Source organism: Myotis myotis, unplaced genomic scaffold (genome assembly GCF_014108235.1).
Source record: "Myotis myotis isolate mMyoMyo1 unplaced genomic scaffold, mMyoMyo1.p scaffold_m19_p_3, whole genome shotgun sequence".
Taxonomy (NCBI): Eukaryota; Metazoa; Chordata; class Mammalia; order Chiroptera; family Vespertilionidae; genus Myotis; species Myotis myotis.
Genome location: NW_023416335.1, coordinates 156,626,498 through 156,645,493, shown reverse-complemented (window position 1 = coordinate 156,645,493; position 18,996 = coordinate 156,626,498). Strand labels below are relative to the sequence as shown.

Genomic DNA, 18,996 nt, shown 5'->3' with positions numbered 1-18,996 from the left:
ACAGTATAAAATACAACCACAACTGCCTAGTGTCCATCACCCAGCTTCAACACCATCGACTTCTTTTTTACAAAAGGAATTGAAAGTAGTAGCCAGGAACACAGGAGGAAAACCAGAGAAGTACTGTGTCCATAAAGCATGTCAGAGAGAGAGAGGCCGGCAGTGGCAAATAACGGCAAAAAGCCACTGTAGGTTTAGCAGAGGTTATATCCCTCTGGTCCCACGAGCACCTCAGTAAACATGGCGGTTAAGGCACTGGCATTGCCCCACACGTCCCTTCCGCCTCTTCTCCTCTTGTTTCCTGTCAAATGTCTTCAGTGACTCCCGTGTGGGATGAAAGCAGGCCTGAGGCTTGGATGTGGTTTCTGGGAGGTGATCCTGGGAAGCAGGAGTGGGGGGAACAAGGAGAGTGAGGCAGGGAATGAGGAAAAGCCACGAAGAGTGTGGCTACCACTGTGGACTCAATCTGCCAGGGCCCCGAGGAGCAGGGTAGAACGAATCTCAAATTGTCCTGTAGAAGAGCAGGAGCTTAGGGTGTCTATGCCAAGGTCTCTGGTCCCCACTTTTTTAAAAAATATTTTTTTTATTGATTTCAGAGAGAAGGGAGAGGAGAGAGAGAAATAGAAACATCACCCTGACCGGTTTGGCTCGGTGGATAGAGCGTCGGCCTGCGGACTGAAGGGTTCCGGGTTCGATTCTGGTCAAGGGCATGTACCTTGGTTGCGGGCACATCCTCAGTGGGGGGTGTGCAGGAGGCAGCTGATCGATGTTTCTCTCCCATCGATGTTTCTAACTCTCTATCCCTCTCCCTTCCTCGCTGTAAAAAAATCAATAAAATATATTTAAAAAAAAAAAGAAGAAAAGAAACATCAATGATGAGAGAGAATCATTGATCGGCTGCCTCCTGCACGCCTCCCACTGGTATGGAGCCTGCAACCTGGTCATGTGCCCCTGACCAGAATCGAACCAGGGACACTTCAGTCCGCAGGCTGACACTCTTTCTACTGAGCCAAACCAGCCAGGGCTGGCCCCCACCTTTTTGAAGGTTGTGCCAGGAACATTAACCTCCCGTTATTTCTGGGCTGCCCTGCACGCTGGCTGAGGGAGCTCCCCAGGCTTCATCTGGCAGAAAGGCAGAGATGTGGTGGCCACTGAGGAGGGATGCTGTTAGTGCTGGGGGACTGTCTGCTGCAGCTGCTGCTGAGGGCATGTACCGCAGGGCACCTAAAATTGTCTGCTGCAGCTCCTGTCACCTTCATGATAGAATCTGCATCCTCATTGTGACATTGATATCCCTCTATTACCTGTGGCTGAGACATGGGAGTCATTCTAAATGTTTCACTAATCACCTCTTCCTTTTGTCTCTGCAGCCATCCCTTTAGTTCAGGTGGTCATTTCCTGAGGACCTTGATGATGATCTTTCTATCTTTTATTAAGTACCAGTGACACCAAACAAATGATATAACTATGAGAAGATCAAGGTGCTGTAAGCACAAGGGAGGATATAGAGGGTATCTAACTCAGTACTAGGGGCTCAGGGAAAGCTTTCAGGAAGAAGTGACATCTAAGACGAATTCTGAGGATTGAGTAGGAATTAGCCAGGCAAAGAGAGGAAAGCATGTGTCAAAGCTGAGGAAGAGCGTGGCAAATTTAAGACCCCGAAGAAAGGTCAGTTCATTTGAAGTGTGAGGAAGAGAAGAGAGAGAGAGATGGAAGATAAGCAATGACCAGATCATACAGCATCCTGCAAACTTTATTAACAAGTATTGACGGTATTCTAAAGGAAATGGGAAGCCTGAAGAATTTAAAACAAGAGAGTGATGAGATCGAATCTTTGTTTTAGTAAGATCGCTTTGGCTTAAGTATGGAAAAAAAAACTAGTGGGTCACATGAGATTACAAAAAGAGACAGCAGTTTGGAGAAGCAGTTGGCCAAACAAGAGAGGATGATGTTCTGGACTAGGCCAGTGGCAGATGTGAGGGAGAAAAATAGATTAATTGGAGAGAGATGTAAAGCTAGACTCAGAAAGACATGGTGGTGTGGAGTGAGAGCAAGGAAGAAGTCTATGATGATGCCCAGGTTTCTGGCTTGGCAGATGGGGGTGCATTAGTTAGGATGGGTTACGTCGTGCTGCAGCAACAAACTCCAAATCTCAGTGGCTTAATACAACAAAGATTTACTTCTTCTTGCTCCATATCTATCACAGATTGATACATGATTCTTGGTACACACTTTCATAATCACTTGAGACAAGAAAAGGGATGTGGCAAATCCCTTAAAATTAGTGCTTGGTGTTCTTTAGTCAAAACAAGTCTTGTGGCTTTTCCTCATGTCAAAGGGGCAGGAAAGTGATGGGCGGGGGGCTGGACATAGTGGGGGAACAGCACTAATGATTACCACAGATAGAGAATTATAATGCCATTCACAGAGATGGGGAAATGGGTATGACCAAGCCTGGGATCTAACACCCTCCAACATATCCTCTACTCCGTAGCCAGAATCTTTGTTCTGATAGAAGTCTCCTGTCATTCCTCTGTTCAAATTCTCTCCAAAAGCTCCCTGTCACCTACCTGATAATTTCATACTAATAAATCTACAGTGTGGCTCTGGGGCCTTCATGGCTTGGCCCTTGCCTACCTGTCCATCCCCACCTGCTGGCATTCCTCTCTCTTCCAGCTTTTCCCTCCCCCCTTATTCTCCAGCAGGACTCCAGTGCCCTGAATATGCCAGACTTTCTTAGCTTCCATGCCCTCAGGCGTGCTTTTATCTCTGCCTGAACCGCCCTCCTTCATCCTTTGCCTCCTTATCTCCCTGGAAAGTACCTGTTCCTCTTTCCAGAAACCTCCCTAAATTTCTCCAGGTGTTATTCCACCTTCTTTTGTTCCCTTGGTTAATGTTATCCCCATTTCTGTATCAGTGCTGACCTCCTTTTGGTGACACCGTGTGGGTCTCTGTTTTCCCTTCCAGTTGATTATAAACTCCTTGTCAGTTGCCTAACCCAGTGGTCAGCAAACCGCAGCTCGCGAGCCACATGCGGCTCTTTGGCCCCTTTAGTGTGGTTCTTCCACAAAATACCACGTGCGGGTGCGCACGTACAGTGCGATTGAAACTTTGTGGCCCATGCGCAGAAGTCGGTTTTCGGAAAGGAGATAGATGAAACAAGTATACAAGACGAGTGTGGATGGGAGAGTTGGAAGGGGTCGACCTCAGCGAACGTACCTCAATCAGATTGAGGACGTTTTTAGCAAAGGCCAGCTTAGGAGTACCCTAATTAAGTTAATAACAATGTACCTACCTATATAGTTTAAGTTTAAAAAATTTGGCTCCCAAAAGAAATTTCAGCCGAAACCGGTTTGGCTCAGTGGACAGCGCGTTGGCCTGCGGACTGAAGGGTCCCAGGCTCGATTCTGGTCAAGGGCATGTACCTGGGTTGCAGGCACATCCCCGGTGGGAGATGTGCAGGAGGCAGCTGATCGATGTTTCTCACTCTCTATCTCTCTCCCTTCCTCTCTGTAAAAAATCAATAAAATATATTAAAAAAAAAATTTCAATCGTCCTACTGTTGATATTTGGCTCTGTTGATTAATGAGTTTGCTGACCACTGGCCTAACTGGTAGCCATTCCCTACCTTCTTGCATAGGACAAGGTTTCCCCTTAGATTATGTCACCCACTCCCAGCTGTGGGATTTGGGTGGGACGGGCTCTCGTCTCAACTATCCTTAAGCCAACCAGTCCTCTGGCCACAGTGGTTGGGTACAGGGTCGAGCACCTGACTTTCAAATGAATGAGAAAATGTGAGTCTCTGGATTTGTAAAACAGTCACTAGTATTGGATTTGCGTCTGGAATTGCTGTATCCACTTTATGACTGGAGGTGCTGGAACCTGAAGGCCACTGTATGAAACATGGTGATGAAGCCACTGTGAAAGGCTGCTGAGTAGGAGAGGGAGAAACTGAGTCCTTGGTGACAGTTGTATGAACTCTTGGATCAAGTCTTGCTCAAAGCCAGCTCTTCCTCTGGACTTTAGAGCACTGTGAGCCCATAAATTATTTTTTGTTTTTTAATCAGTGAGTTGGATTTTTGTTTATTCTAACCTAAAGAATCTTAACTAGTACAGAAATTAGTACCACGAGTGGGGGGTTTCAAGAGGCAGGCCCTAGCCCAGACAGTGTGGTTTAGTGAATTGTGAGTCATCCCATTCACCAAGAGGTCACTGGTTCGATTCTCCATCAGGGCACATGCCCAGGTTATGGGCTCAATCCCCAGGAGGGAGCATGCAGGAGGCAGCTGATCAATATTTCTCTCTCATCAATGTTTCTCTCTCTCCCTCTCCCTTCCTCTCTATCTAAAAAATCAATAAAAACTATATATATATATATATATATATATATATATATATATATATATATATTTTTTTTTTTTTAAAGGCAGGACCTAAAACATGGAATTGATTCAACCAAAGAGGTAAGAGGAAGGGCAGTAAGAACCCCTATATCTTGGGTTGAAAAACTGGCAATCTAATACATCTAGTTATTCAGTTTCCTGTTGGGATGCAGATCATGTGCCTACTATGGCTGTAGCAGTACATTACTTAGTAGAGATATTTAATGTTAGATTGGGCTGGCTTCTTGTTGGTACTAGTAAAGTACTGTAAAAGGAAAACTTATTCTCAAACTAGCCTACCCAAAGACAGAAAAGGAAGAAAACATAGCTTAGCTACAGGAAGCCCTTCCTGCCTATGATCAAAGTTGGCTGATAGTCTGGCCCTGGAGGGTATTGCTCAGTGGTTAGAGTGTTGGCCCTCGCACCAAAGTGTTGAGGGTTAGATTTCCGGTCAAGGGCACATACCTGGGTTGCAGGTTCGATCCCAGGCCTGGTGGGGCGCGTGCAGGAGGCAACCAGTCAATGTGTCTCTCTCACATAGATGTTTCTCTCTTCTCTTCTTTTCCACTCTCTCTAAACATCAGTGGAAAAAATATCCTCAGGTGAGGATTAACCAAACAAACAAACAAACAAAGATGGATGATATTCTGGAAACTGGCAGGATTAGAAAAGCCTGGAAACTTTGCCTCTAGATATCTGTATAATAAAAGCCTAAGCAACTGTTACGGTGGAACGACCAGTCGCTATGATGCACACTGACCACCAGGGGGCAGATGCTCAGTGCAGGAGCTGCCCTTTGGTGGTCAGTGCGCTCCCACAGAGGGAGCACCGCTCACCCAGAAGCCGGGCTCATGGCGGGCGAGCACGGCTGCCATGGCGGGAGCCTCTCATGACTCCGCAGCAGCACAACTGAGCAGCGGCAGCAGGCACAGCGGCCGGGATGAGCACGAGCAGCGTGGTGCCCGCCCTGATTTGGGCTCCTCCCTGGCTGCCTGCCACTTGGCGCACTGCTGCATCCCCTGAGGGGTCCCGGACTGCGAGAAGGATATCCAACTGCCTGCTTAGGCCCGATCCCGGTGCCGTTCTCTGTAGAAGGAAGTCAGTCTGAACAACTCAGTGACTCAGGGAAGTGCAGGGAACTCAGGGTGAGGCTGCCTCCGTGCTTGACTCACCCACTCGATGGTGTTCACAGGACAGACCGTGGTGGCCCAGCCCGTGCACATGCGGCAGCTGCTGAAGCTCAAGCAGCAGGCCGTGCATCAGCAGAAGGCCATCCAGCCACAAGCCGGCAGTCGGACATCCCCTGAGGGGTCCCAGACTGTGAGAGGGCACAGGCCAGGCTGAGGGACTCCCCTCCTCCAGTGCACGAATTTTGTGCACTGGGCCTCTAGTATTAGTATAAGCAGAAATAGGAATAGGGGAATACATTGTATGAGATAAGACAGATATAGATGCATCTTGCTCCCCAGCCCTTTCCTGGTTTTATATTCTAGCTCATAGAATCCACCAGCAGCAAATAGACTTATTTGTCCACCAAGGGTAGAGTATCAAAGAAACTCTAGGTTTCTTTGGTGACAATGACCAGACTTTTTTATAAATCTTCACCTCAGGATATTTTTTCCATTGACCTTTAGAGAGAGTAGAAGAGAGGGAGGAGAGAGATAGAGAGAAATGTCAATGTGAGAGAGACACATTGACTAGTTGCCTCCTGCGTGCCCCGAGCCAGGAATCGAACCTGCAACCAAGGTACATGTCCTTGACTGGGAATCAAACCTGAGACCCTTGGGTCTGTGGGCCAGCGCTGTAACCACTGAGCCAAATAGGCTAGGGCTGGCCAGGTTTTTTAACTTCTGGCAAGTCTTAGGTCCCTAAACACAGTGAATCAGTCATCATAGGGATACACTAGAGCAGTAATTCTTATACTTTTATGTATATAAGAAGTTTATTAAAAGTACCAATTCTTGGGCTTCATCCCCAAAGAATATGATTCTTTCTATCTGGGATTGGGCTGGGGAATCTGCGTTATTAATTAATGTCCCTGGTGAGTCACATGTAGGTGATAGGGAACCCCCACTTTGGGAGACATACGTAGCCTTTAGGGAAATTATTAAATTCCTTAAGGAGCCGTAACTGGTTTGGCTCGGTGGATAGAGCCTCAGCCTGCGGACTCAAGGGTCCCAGGTTTGATTCCGGTCAAGGGCATGTACCTTGGTTGCGGGCACATCCCCAGTAGGGGGCGTGCAGGAGGCACCTGATTGATGTGTCTCTCTCCTCGATGTTTCTAGCTCTCTATCTCTCTCCCTTCCTCTCTGTAAAAAATCAATAAAAAAATATATATATTTTTAAAAAAATTCCTTAAGGACTGGCAGCAGGACTGCATTGTCCTCACGGTATCTAGCAGTGTGTAGGGCACAGAACAGGAGCTTTGCAGGCCTTGTCTACTAGACCCCAGAGGCATGGGTCTCCAGAGCCAAGGGTTTGGGAAGCATGCAGGCTGTGATTCCAGAAACTGACCTGCCTGCGTCCCCGCTCCCCTGCCCCTTGATTCTTCTTGATCCTGCTTTGCACCAACTGGGGCAGCCTTCCCCAGACACTGAGCTGGCAGTGGAACATGCCCAGGATCCCCTGTCAGTGCCCCCTGTTCAGCCAGAGAGTTCTGGGCACATCTGTGGGGGTGAGGGATGTGCCAAACATTGGAGAGAGTGTTTATTAGGCTTCTCCATGTTTATTTTCCTCCTTCGACCACCTCAGGGCAGGGAGTGTTCTGGGAGCCTCAGTGAAGCAGTTACACTTTGCTGGCACCTTGTGTGACTCATGTGTCTCAGGGCCTCACACCCTCCATCAAAGGCCTTGGAATGGTCAAGGTCAGGATATTTAAAACCACATTCTTGGGAGCGCTCTGGATCCTGCCGACTCAGCTCAGGGAGAGGGAAGTGCCAGAGGACAGCTGTCAGTGCTCGTGCCACCATGTATGGCAAGCCTAACAGCACACACCAATTACGGGTATGGCCATATTGTTGTTTAGTTCTAGCTGGTGAAGCCCAAGGGACCATATATTTCTCTTTATTCATTATCCTAAAGATTTAATTCAGCACCTACTGTGTGCCAGACACTGGGGAGGATACAAAGATGTGTAGACACGATCCTGCCCCAAATGAGCTCCCAGACTAGGAAGCAACATAGAGGCCCTGCGGAGAGACTCATGAGTGATAATCAAACTCATAGTTATTATAAGCTCCCTCTGGAGGGGTGTCCAACTGGGAGCGGTGGAGATGATGGTGGGGTATAGGGAAAAATTCTGGAAGCAGGGTCCTGGGTGGAATATATAAAGTTAAGCGGGGTGGGAGCAACTAAGATGGCGGCATAGGTAAACACCGGGAAATTATTGCCTCACACAACAATTGAAAATTACCCCAAAGGACTGAGCAAACATCATCCAGAACAACAGGAAGGCTGGCTGAGTGTAAAGTCCACAACTAGAAGGAAAGAAAAGCACGCTGAGAGCCAGAGGCGCTGCGGAGGTGAAGTGCAGAGGTACGGCGGCGCCCGCGCGCGCGAGGAAAGGGGGTGGCGCCTGAGGACGCGGCTGTCTTTTTGAATCACAAACTCCCGACGGCTCTGAACTCCGGTTCCGGGAAGTCTCTGGGGACCCAGGTCTCACACGGGGAGAAGCTGGTCTGTCCGGCAGCGAGCGAACTTGAGGGCGGCTTTCCCTCAGAGGTGCTTGCAGCCGTTACCGGAACACTGAGACGCGCGACTCCGGGCGGAGAATCGGCCATGGCCGCTTTCTCCGCCCTCTGACTCCCTGAGACCCCGCCCCACCCAGGCTGCAGCAGAGGCTTTTGCATGTGAATGTACCTAACTGCAGCCGAACCAGGCAGACCTGGAACTTCCAAGAGAAGGCCCAAGGCCCCGCAGCGGCTTGCATTGCTTCACAGCTGAGCCTCTTCGTGGCTCCTGCTGTGTGGCCTCAGGCAGAGGCTGAATTAGCACCTCCTTAGATCCAGGAGCCACTGTACCCAGTGGTCAGAGGGGGTCCATCCAGACTGCAACTCCTCAGATCCATAAGGGATGCACTCAGGGAGCAGACTCAGTGAGCACCAAAGCCCCACTGAAGCAAGTCTTGCCCCAGAAGGGTGTCTTCAGCACAGAAGTTCCCCCACTGCAGACACAGCTGATTCTCACAGCCAATTGGCCTGGAGGTCAATTCCTCCCAGTGATTCTACAACAACCAAGGCACCAAGAGTGCACCAAGAGTGTCCACCCCAGGTAACTGGGGAGGCTGAGCTACTGGGCCCTACAGGACACCTGGCGCACAGGGCCACTCTATCAACACAGGGAAGCTGCCAAAATGCGGAGACAAAGAAACAGGTCACAAATGGCAGAAATGGAGGAAAGCAAACGATTGGATATAGAGTTTAAGGCCACGGTTATAAGGTTTTTCAAGAATTTTATGGAAACCGCCAATAAATTTAATGAATCCCTCAATAAGTATAGGGAGACCATGGAGGACATGAAAAAGGACCAACTAGAAATTAAGCATACACTGACTGAAATAAAGAATAATTTACAGAGATCCAGCAGCAGAAAAGAGGATCCCAAGAATCAAGTCAAAGATTTGAAATACAAAGAAACAAAAAATACCCAACCGAAAAAGAAAAAAGAAAAGAGATTCCAAAAATATGAAGATAGTGTAAGGAACCTCTGGGACAACTTCAAGCGTACCAACATCAGAATTTTTTTTTTTTTTTAAATATATTTTATTAATTTTTTACAGAGATGAAGGGAGAGAGATAGAGAGTTAGAAACATCAATGAGAGAGAAACATCGATCAGCTGCCTCCTGCACACCTCCCACTGGGGATGTGCCCGCAACCAAGGTACATGCCCTTGACCGGAATCGAACCTGGGACCCTTCAGTCCGCAGGCCGACGCTCTATCCACTGAGCCAAACCGGCTTCGGCACCAACATCAGAATTATAGGGGTACCAGAAGGAGAGAGAGGGCAAGATATTGAAAACCTTTTTGAAGAAATAATGACAGAAAACTTCCCCTACCTGGTGAAAGAAATGGACTTACAAGTCCAGGAAGCACAGAGAACCCCAAACAAAAGGAATCCAAGGAGGACCACACCAAGACACATCATAATTAAAATGCCAAGAGCAAAAGATAAAGAGAGAATCTTAAAAGCAGCAAGAGAAAGACAGTCAGTTACCTACAAGGGAGTACCCATACGACTGTCAGCTGATTTCTCAACAGAAACCATGCAGGCCAGAAGAGACTGGCAAGAAATATTCAAAGTGATGAATAGCAAGAACCTGCAACCAAGATTACTTTATCCAGCAAAGCTATCATTCAGAATAGAAGGTCAGATAAAGAGCTTCACGGATAAGAAAAAGCTAAAGGAGTTCATCACCACCAAACCAGCATTATATGAAATGCTGAAAGGTATTCTTTAAGAAGAGGAAGAAGAAAAAGGAACTCTTACCATTTGCCACAGCATGGATCGAACTGGAGAGCGGATAAATACCACAGGATCTCACTCATTTGTGGAATATAATGAACAACATAAGCTGATGAACAAGGACTGATCCAGAGATGGAGAGGCATTGATTGGACTGTCGGGACTTGGAGGGAAGGTAGGGGAGGGTGGGGGTAAGGGGGAAAGATCAACCAAAGGACTTATATGCAAGCATATAGGCCTAACCAATGGACATGGACAACGGGGGGGTGAGGGCATGAGCGGGGGTGGGGGGGGGGTAGAGGGTAACGTGGGGACAAGGATACATATGTAATATCTTAATCAATAAAAAATATATTAAAAAAAAAAAAAAGTTAAGCGGAAGTTGCCCAGGCTACATTCAGTTTCTGGCAAAGATGGAATAACAGGGATGGAGTTTACCCTCCCATCTGGAGCAATGAAAAAGTTGTATATGAAGCAATAGCTCTGGCATCAGACAGCACAGGACAGTGATCCTCAGGGGAGGGGAAACAAATGAATGAGCCCTGTGGCCGCCCCAGTGTACGGCCTGGAGAGTTTCAAGGCTGCAGCACAAAGACGAGGAACCCAGGTGGGGTCCAACAGTTTCTCTGAGTTGAAGAGATGGAGCAAGTAGTCCGTTGAGGTCATGGCAGCTAGAGTTTTCAAGGCAGAGTGCCAGAGAGGAAGGAGTGAGATATGGAGAGAGGAAGGAAGAGAGAGGAGGTTGTAGGGTTAGATGGGTGGGGGAGAAAGATACCCAGGAATCTGCAGAGGGTTCCCTTGAGTCTTTAGCTGAGTACTGCTCAGAGCATTTTGTAACGAAACTACTTAGGGAAACAACCACACAAAAGCAGAGGAAATAATTCTTGGAGCTCACACGAGGCCAAGAACAGTTTATGTTCCCATTAGCCAGAATGGCAAACCTCATACATCACAAGGCTTCAGATGGAGTGCTCAGAAGGGGATTACCTCAGTAGCGGATTAGTTCTTGTGTAGTTGATATTCTGGTCCCAACTAGCAAAGCTTAAAAGTGAGACTCATGCCCTGACCGGTTTGGCTCAGTGGATGGAGTGTCGGCCTGTGGACTGAAGGGTCCTGGGTTCGATTCAGGTCAAGGGCATGTACCTTGGTTGCGGGCGCATCCCCAGTGGGGGGTGTGCAGGAGGCAGCTGACTGATGTTTCTCTTTCATCGATGTTTCTAACTCTCTATCCCTCTCCCTTCCTCTCTGTAAAAAGTCAATAATATATATATATATTTTTTAAAAGTGAGACTCAGAATAATCAAACTGTTTCCATGTAACTTTATTGTGTCCCAGAACATAGCTCAAAAGTATTTATAGAAATACAAAAATACCCAGCACCCAAGGTAAAATTCACAATGTTTGCCATTCAGTCCAAAATCACTAGGCAAGCAAATAATCAGCAAAATATGACCCATAACAAGGAAAATCGATCAATCCATCAATGGAAGCAAACCCAGAAATGACACAGATGTTAGAACAAGGATATTAATAGACAAAGACATAAAAAAAAAGTTATATGTTCAAGAAAGTAAAAGAAAGATTGAGCATGTTAAGTACAGGCATGGAAGATATAAAAAAGATCCAAGTCTAACTTATAGAGATGAAAAATATAATGCGAAATATTTTTAAAGAGCACTGAATGTGATTAATATCAGCTTAGACACTGAAAAAGAAAACATTAGTGAACTTGGTGACACAGTCATAGAGACTATCCAAAATGAAACACAGGAAGATTCAAAGTGGCGGCACAGTAAGTGGATGCTGCACGGACATGCTCCCAAGAACAAATTGGAATTACAACTAAAATACAGAAAAACTCCCTGAATAATCTACGAAGACTCGCAGGAGAGAACCCTGATACCCGAGGACCGAAAGTGGAGACCGCACAGCGTCCAACCACTGGCATAAACATTATGAATCCAAGCCTTTTGAGAGAAGGGGAGCTGTTCGAAAAACGAGCTCTTTCCACTCCTGTAGTAGAAAAACGTTCAGTATCTTCTGAGGCGTCAACATTATCACCATCGAAGAAGAAGAAAGCAAAGCTAGAACATGGAGGATCATCTTGCTCTAAACAAAATTCAGCAGCAGGCAAGCACTTCATAAAGGAAAGCCAGCACCACTAACGATACTACTGTAAACATAAATAAAAGCAGAATGACAAAGCAGGCAGTGTTCCAGTTATCATGGACAGGGTAAATTTTAAAAAATATATATATTTTATTGATTTTTTACAGAGAGGAAGGGAGAGGGATAGAGAGTTAGAGACATCGATGAGAGAGAAACACCGATCAGCTGCCTCCTGCACACCCCTCACTGGGGATGTGCCCGCAACCAAGGTACATGCTCTTGACCGGAATCGAACCTGGGACCCTTGAGTCCGCAGGCCAACACTCTATCCACTGAGCCAAACCGGTTAGGGCGACAGGGTAAATTTTTTGAACTTGAAAACCAAGGTACTGATAAACAGATGTCATGGTTTCATTCCATAGGCTGGAGCTCAGGGAGACCTTTCTTAGGATTCCACTTCTTGTACTGCCCTTTTGAATCTACAAAAAGGTAGAAAATGAATATATGTAACCAGAATCGACCGATTTATCAATACAAATCTCAATGCTAAGATTCGTTAATAAATTTATATAGGCATACTGAGTCTTCCTTATTTTCTGCCAGAATTAATCCCTGAATGGTATTAATTTAATAAATAAATGTAAATACACACACACACACAAAAGAAACACGGGAAAAAAGACTGAGGAAAGAACAAAAGAACAGAGCATCAGTGATCTGTGAGAAAACTTCTGAGGGCCTATGTATATTTGGAGTCCCAGAAAAAGAGGGAGGGCAGAAAATACAATTGAAGAAATAATGGTCAAATATATTCCAAGATTGATAAAAAACTATAAGCCCACAGATCTAAGATGCTCAGTGAGCCCCTAACACAAGAAACTGAACTATACTAAAGTATATTATAATAAAATTGCTTAAATCCAGTGCTAAGTAAAATATCTTAAACGCACCCAGAGAAAAAAGACATTTTATGTACAAAGAAACAAAGATAAAAATGACAGTAAATTTTTTTTTACCACAACGAAAGCCAGAAGTTAATGGAGCAACATCTTTACAATACTGAAAGAAAAATTGTCAGCCTAGAATTCTATACCCAACAAAAGTATCTTTAAAAAACTAAGGTGAAATGAAAATTACTTCAGACAAAATGTGAAAGAATTCAGCCTGGCTGGTGTAGCCCAGTGGTTGAGCATCAACCTATACACCAAGAGGTCACTCGGTTCGACCCTGGTCAGGGCACATGCCCAGGTGTGGGCTCAATCCCAGTGGGTGGCGTGCAGGAGGCAGCAGATTGATGTTGATGTTTTTCTCTCACTGATGTTTCTATCTTTCTTCCTCTCCCTTGCTCTCTCTCTAAAATCAATAAAAACACTTAAAAAAATGTGAAAGAATTCATCATCAGCAGACCTGTACTATAAGAAATGTTGACAAAAGTCCTTCAAGCAGAAGGAACATTATACTAGATAGAAGTCTGGATCTATACAAGGCAATTAAGAGCACTGGTAAGGAGGTGTTCTATGATATATAATAATATAATTAGAATATCAGTTTTGAAACCCATAATGAATTAATGGATCTAGGCCGTCGTGGGCAAACTACGGCCCACGGGCCGGATCCGGCCCGTTTGAAATGAATAAAACTGAAAAAAAAAGACCGTACCCTTTTATGTAATGATGTTTACTTTGCATTTATATTAATTCAGACAAACACTCCATCCATGCTTTTGTTCCGACCCTCTGGTCCAGTTTAAGAACCCATTGTGGCCCTTGAGTCAAAAAGTTTGCCCACCCCTGATCTAGGCAATGCTGAACAATAGCTGACAATATGACAAAAAGAGAGACAACCAAACATTATATACATTGACAGAGGCACATTTCACCACCTATGTAAAAAACAGAAACAAAAAGAGATAATAATCAAACCAGAATCTGACTTTGAGATCTAATTATCAATTTACAAGGTACACAGGGGATAAAGAAATGTGTTAAATAAAACCACTGTGTTTTACTTAAAAAAAAAGATCCAGATAGGAAATTCTGTAGGATAAACAACCATATTTTTTTCATAAAAAACACACACAACAAAAACAAATTGCAAGGGGAGAGAGAGAGAGAGAGGGAGAGAGAGGCACATTTACATGGAGGGGGACTACAAGAGACTTAAGAGACACATCAATCAATCAATCAATCAACCAACCAACCAATCACAACGTATGGATCTTGTTTAGATTCCTAGTTCAAACTCATTAAAAAGGAAATAAGATAAGACATTCAGGGAAATGTGAACACTGACAGGTATTTAAAGAATTATTGGACAGAAAAAAGTTACCCAGGCCAAGAGGACGAAGACCCCGGGCCAACATGGGAAAAGGCAGGCCGCCGTGAGGGGGGACAGTTTGGCAGTTACAGGAGCAAGGCCTCGGCTTGCCTTTCCCTCCAGGCTAGGCTGGCTGTGGAGCTCTGATTTCTGAGAAAGGAAAATGCAGAATATTGACCTGGAGACTATTTCTGTTGACTTCTCCTGGCCCCCTGGGGAAGGGGGGGAGCGCGTTGCAAGCAGGGTCTCCTTGAGGGCTTTCACCCTCAGCAACTGGGGACGTGGACCTGGCTGCTTGGGAGAGACAGAGGCTTTGAGCACTTTAACCTCATCCCACCCTCCCAGGTCTGCCTGCGGGTGGAAGGCCAGGACTTAGCATGGAGCAGAGGAAAGAAAAGAGGGAAGGAGAGAGAGAGAGGAGAGAGGCGGAGAAGAGGGAAGAGAGCAGGGAAGGCTGAAGTTCAAGCTCAGTATGCACTCAGTGGCTTTAAAGTACCACTTGACTTTTGGTCTCTAAACATTAGGAAGGATGCTGCCCTCCTCCCCTTGTGTTCAGTTCAGAGACAAGGTGTCTGAGAGAGGGAGAAAGGGGACACTCGGGCCACAGAGGCGAAGGGGCTTGCTTGGGGTCGACAGGCAAGTTGAGATGATGAAATGGCTGAAGGACAAGCCAGGGCACCGGGGCATTTATCCCTGATCACTCAGGGTCAGTCATGTGTGCCATTGCGCCTGTGTCCTGTGGTTCCTTGCTGCATCAAGTGCCCAGTGAAAAACAATAACGAGGATTTTATTAGCTAACCCTGGAGACCTGGTGCATGAATTCGTGCATGGGTAGGGTCCGGCAGGCCCACTTGGATGGGGTGGGGGGGGCCAATAGGGGCGGGGTCGGCCTGGGAGAGGGGCCCCAGCCGGCCCTGCTCCCTGGTCGAACTCCCAGTGGAGGGGACAATTTGCATATTAGCCTTTGATTATATAGGATTATTGAGCACCCATGATGTCAGTCCCTATTCTAAGTGTTTTACAGGTTAATTCACTTCATCTTCTCAACATCTTTGAGCAAGGGACTAACAGATGATGTAACTGAGCCCAGAGAGGTTAAGTACCTTACCCAAGGTCACACAGATAGTAGAAAAAGTCTAGTTTCAGTGCTTCAGCTCTTCCCAACTACCCTGGACGGCAGTGGTGAGCTGGTCCGGCTGAGTGAATGCAGCCCACTCCCCCACAGAGCTCTGCACTGGCGCCTCCTCCCCCCAGAGCAGCTGGGGCCCCGGCTGGAGCTGAGGCCAGAAGAGACCTTGTGGCCACACTGGAAAAGCCACCCCGCGCAGGAAAGGCTGCAGGGCCCCGGGCTGGAGAGAGTTGCCAAGAACAACAGCGGGCCTGCCCTAAACTGTTCTCAGCTGCTCAGCCTGGATGCAAGGCTGCGTGTCCGCGATGCTTATCAGCCCTCCGAGGGAGAACTGAATTGCGAGCATTCCAATCCCAGGCTATGATGAGGGGCCTGGGCAAGGGGTGTCCCGGCCGCATTCCGCCTGGGCGAGCGAGGGCTGGGGAGGGCCGCCCTCCCGTGAGGCCCAGCCTAGCTGGGGGTGGGCAGCGGGTCCCCTCCCCAGGTTCTGGCAGAACACTCCTGAACAATTTGGCCTGAAATAGCGTAAGAACTTCTTTCCCATTTTTTTTCCTCCAGGCTTTTGGATGAAATTATATTTTACAAATGACTCATTATTATATTTATAGCTTCTCTCCAAATGATTCAAATTGTGGTTTGTCGCCTCCCTGTCTCTCAGCTCCCCCAGCTCGCCGGGAAGAGAGGCTGTTGACGGCACGGCCAGGTGTGGCTGCGAGCGCTGCCCCTGTAATTACCTTCCCCGCGCCCTGACAGGCACGGGCGCACTCAGTCATGCGGCCTTTGTTCCAGCTTGCTGTTGGGGGACAGTGCCCGCCAGGAACTCGGCTTGGAAGCTGCTCCTGTAGGAAGTGCCTGTGTGTGTGTGGGGTGGGGTGGGGTGGGGGTAGTGGGGAGAGGGTGGGCGGCCGAGGGGGAGGCCTGTTCTGGGGAGGCTGAGACAGAGGGCGCCTTTGTGAGCGCACCGGCTGGAGAGGCAGGAGCTGCCCGGTTCTCTAAGCACCCAGTCAGGAGCGGGGGAGGGCCAGGCCGGTGAGGGCCTCCTGGGGGCCAGTGCTCTCCCCCACCCCCACCCCGCCCCGTGGAGCCGTGGAGGGTAGCTGGGGGAGGAGGTGGTGGCTCAGACGTTCCAGGCTGCGCTAGTGTCGGGCTGTTTGTGCTTCATGGTTTCTTTGAGGAACCGCTCCGGCTTTCAGGAATGGGGGTTGTGGGGAGTGTCTACAGTTCCCTCCCCCTCCCAGTCCAAGTGACTGCTCTGCTCCCCAAGCCCTACCTCTCCCCCCGCCCCCCCACCGGCTCCCTCCCGGGAAGGTGTGGTCAGGTGAGCCCAGCAGGCCTGCTCTTAGGCAGGCCGCCTAGAGAGGAAGGGTGGAGAGCCGGCCGGATGAGGCCCCATTTGCAGTAACAGTTTATTCCACCCTGTGCCCCTGGGATCAAAGTCCCCTTGGTCTGCCCTGCCTGGAGAATTCAGAAAAGTTCAAAGCCCACAAGATGGAAGAGAAGGACTTTGGAACTCACAGTGACATTCTCAAAGCCTCACAACTCTGGGTCTTTGGGTGTGATGACTCGCAGACCCCTCTGGCTGGTGTGGGTGAGGCTGTGGGGCCCACAGCAGGGACAGGCCACCCCAGCCCACCAGCCACCGGGAGGCCCAGGGGAAGGGAGGGGACAGGCCACTCCAAAGGAGCTGGCTTCTCGGGACATCTCGGCTACCCCTTCCTGTGCTTTGAGGAGAGATTCGGCCTTTGATGTTCCAGATTCTGCAGCTGAGGCGCAGTGGCTGTGCGGGAGGCTGGGCCGGACCAGGTCATGGGCCTGAAGTTGTTCGCAGGCCAAGCCTTGGGCTCCGGTTGTGTCCCCAGATCGCCTGTCAGGGTGCCTTCAGGGCTGCCTCCATTTTCACTTCTTGGCACCGCCCGCGTGAGTGGGAAGGGGACGTGGGAGGAGGCGATGTGGGAATGGGTGTGGGTGAGCATAACGTAATTACGGGTGAAATCAGCGTGCAGCCTTCACCAGATGATTTCCATCTGGGCCGAGCTGGTCCCTGTGAGGCAGTCTGGAGTTGTGGCAGAGGCTGGAGACTTGGAGTCCTGGGACCTCTCTCTCTCTGCTCCCCATTGACAAGTCACTTCTCGAAGGGAAGGGAAGGAAGGGGAGGGGAGGAGAGGGGAGGGAAGGCTGAGAGAAGCACCAGAAAGGGTCCTGGTGAGGAGGGGTGGCAAGAGGGAGGAAGGAGAAGGGCCAGGGGTGGATTTATCAGGCCATGGTGACCTGAACTTCCTTCTTAGGCTGCGGGAAAGAGAGGCCCTTCTTGGAGAGAAGGGCTGTGACCTACGTCCTGTGGAAGCAGAGCCAGGGCTGGTGGTTCTAACAGCAGTGAGACCAGCGTGGTCAGACTGAGGGGCAGCCACCTCAGCCACCTTTGACCACCTTCTTCATGGGGTTTGTGGTCTGTCTGGTGGCCACCCTTCTGGCGCCGGCACCATTCCACCAGTGTTTTGACAGTCATGTCAACGTAGTAGAGCACTTTGAACATTATTAGAAGGAGCCATCTTTGATTTTTAATATGTTATTGATTTTTAGAGAGAGAGGAAGGGAGAGGGACAGAGAGATTAGAAACATCACTGAGAGGAACATCATCCATCAGCTCCCCACTGGGGATGAGCCCGAAACCCGGGCATGTGCCCTGACTGGGAATCGAACCAGCGACCTCTTGGTTCCTGGGTCGACGCTCAACCCCTGAGTCACACGGGCTGGGCTGGAAGGAGCGGTTTTGAATATGTACTCATGGGATACAACTCGTATGTACGCTTCTCCCATATACCCTCTCCAGATAGCTCCTGCTCAGAACCCCACTCCACGCCTCACTGAGGCAACGCCGTGGCCGCCTGTGGGCGAAGCTGGAACCTGGCTCTGAATCAAAGCCAATCGTGGAGAAAATCAGTATCTCCACAAAATGGGGTCTCGGGGTGGGGACAGACTGTGCAGAGCCGCTTCATCCCACCTTGGATGGGGATGGTGACTGAAAACCAAAGCATTAGTTTTTGGTGTATTTACTGAGTTATTGGCTGTCTACCTCCTTATTTTCAGGAAGCAACTTCCGTCTTATGTTCCAGATGTTTTTATTTGACCAAGTGCAGTAGGAGGTGGTGAAGTCAGCTTGCACACACTCTGTGTTCACATCCATCATCTCCCTCAGGGCTGCTATTGTCGCCTTCGATTTCTTTATAAGGGCGTTGCGATTGATTCAGTAACTTGCCTAAGAGTGCAGTTAGCGACTGAGCTAGGGTTAGTCTGAAGACTCCTGCTCTGGTTGCCACGCCTTTTTGGTTCTGTTTTACTCTGGGTGAGGTCTGATGGTGAGTCTGGGAGCAGGGAACCCTGGGACAGGGCTCACAGAGCTGCTGTGACCCAAGGTGGCAGAGGGAAAACCCCCCTTTGCTGAGTTAACTGCAAGTGTCTCTGGGAATCAGAGTGAATGCTGCTGACATTACTTCTTTATTGTAGTAAAATATACGTAACAGAAAATTGACAGTTTTAACCACTTTTAAGTGTATAGTTCAGTGGCATTAAGTATAGTCCCATTGTTGTGCAACCATC

At 48.3% G+C, this 18,996-nt stretch overlaps 1 long non-coding RNA gene across 1 annotated transcript; it reads right to left on the bottom strand.

The window, feature by feature from the left end:
- Window positions 1-12,251: 12,251 nt before the first annotated feature.
- LOC118651593 lies at window positions 12,252-16,242 on the bottom strand. Its single transcript, XR_004966300.1, has 3 exons — window positions 16,134-16,242; window positions 14,283-14,420; window positions 12,252-12,433 (listed from the first exon to the last, which is right to left on the bottom strand). It is a non-coding gene; the product is annotated as an uncharacterized LOC118651593 (long non-coding RNA).
- Window positions 16,243-18,996: the final 2,754 nt, after the last annotated feature.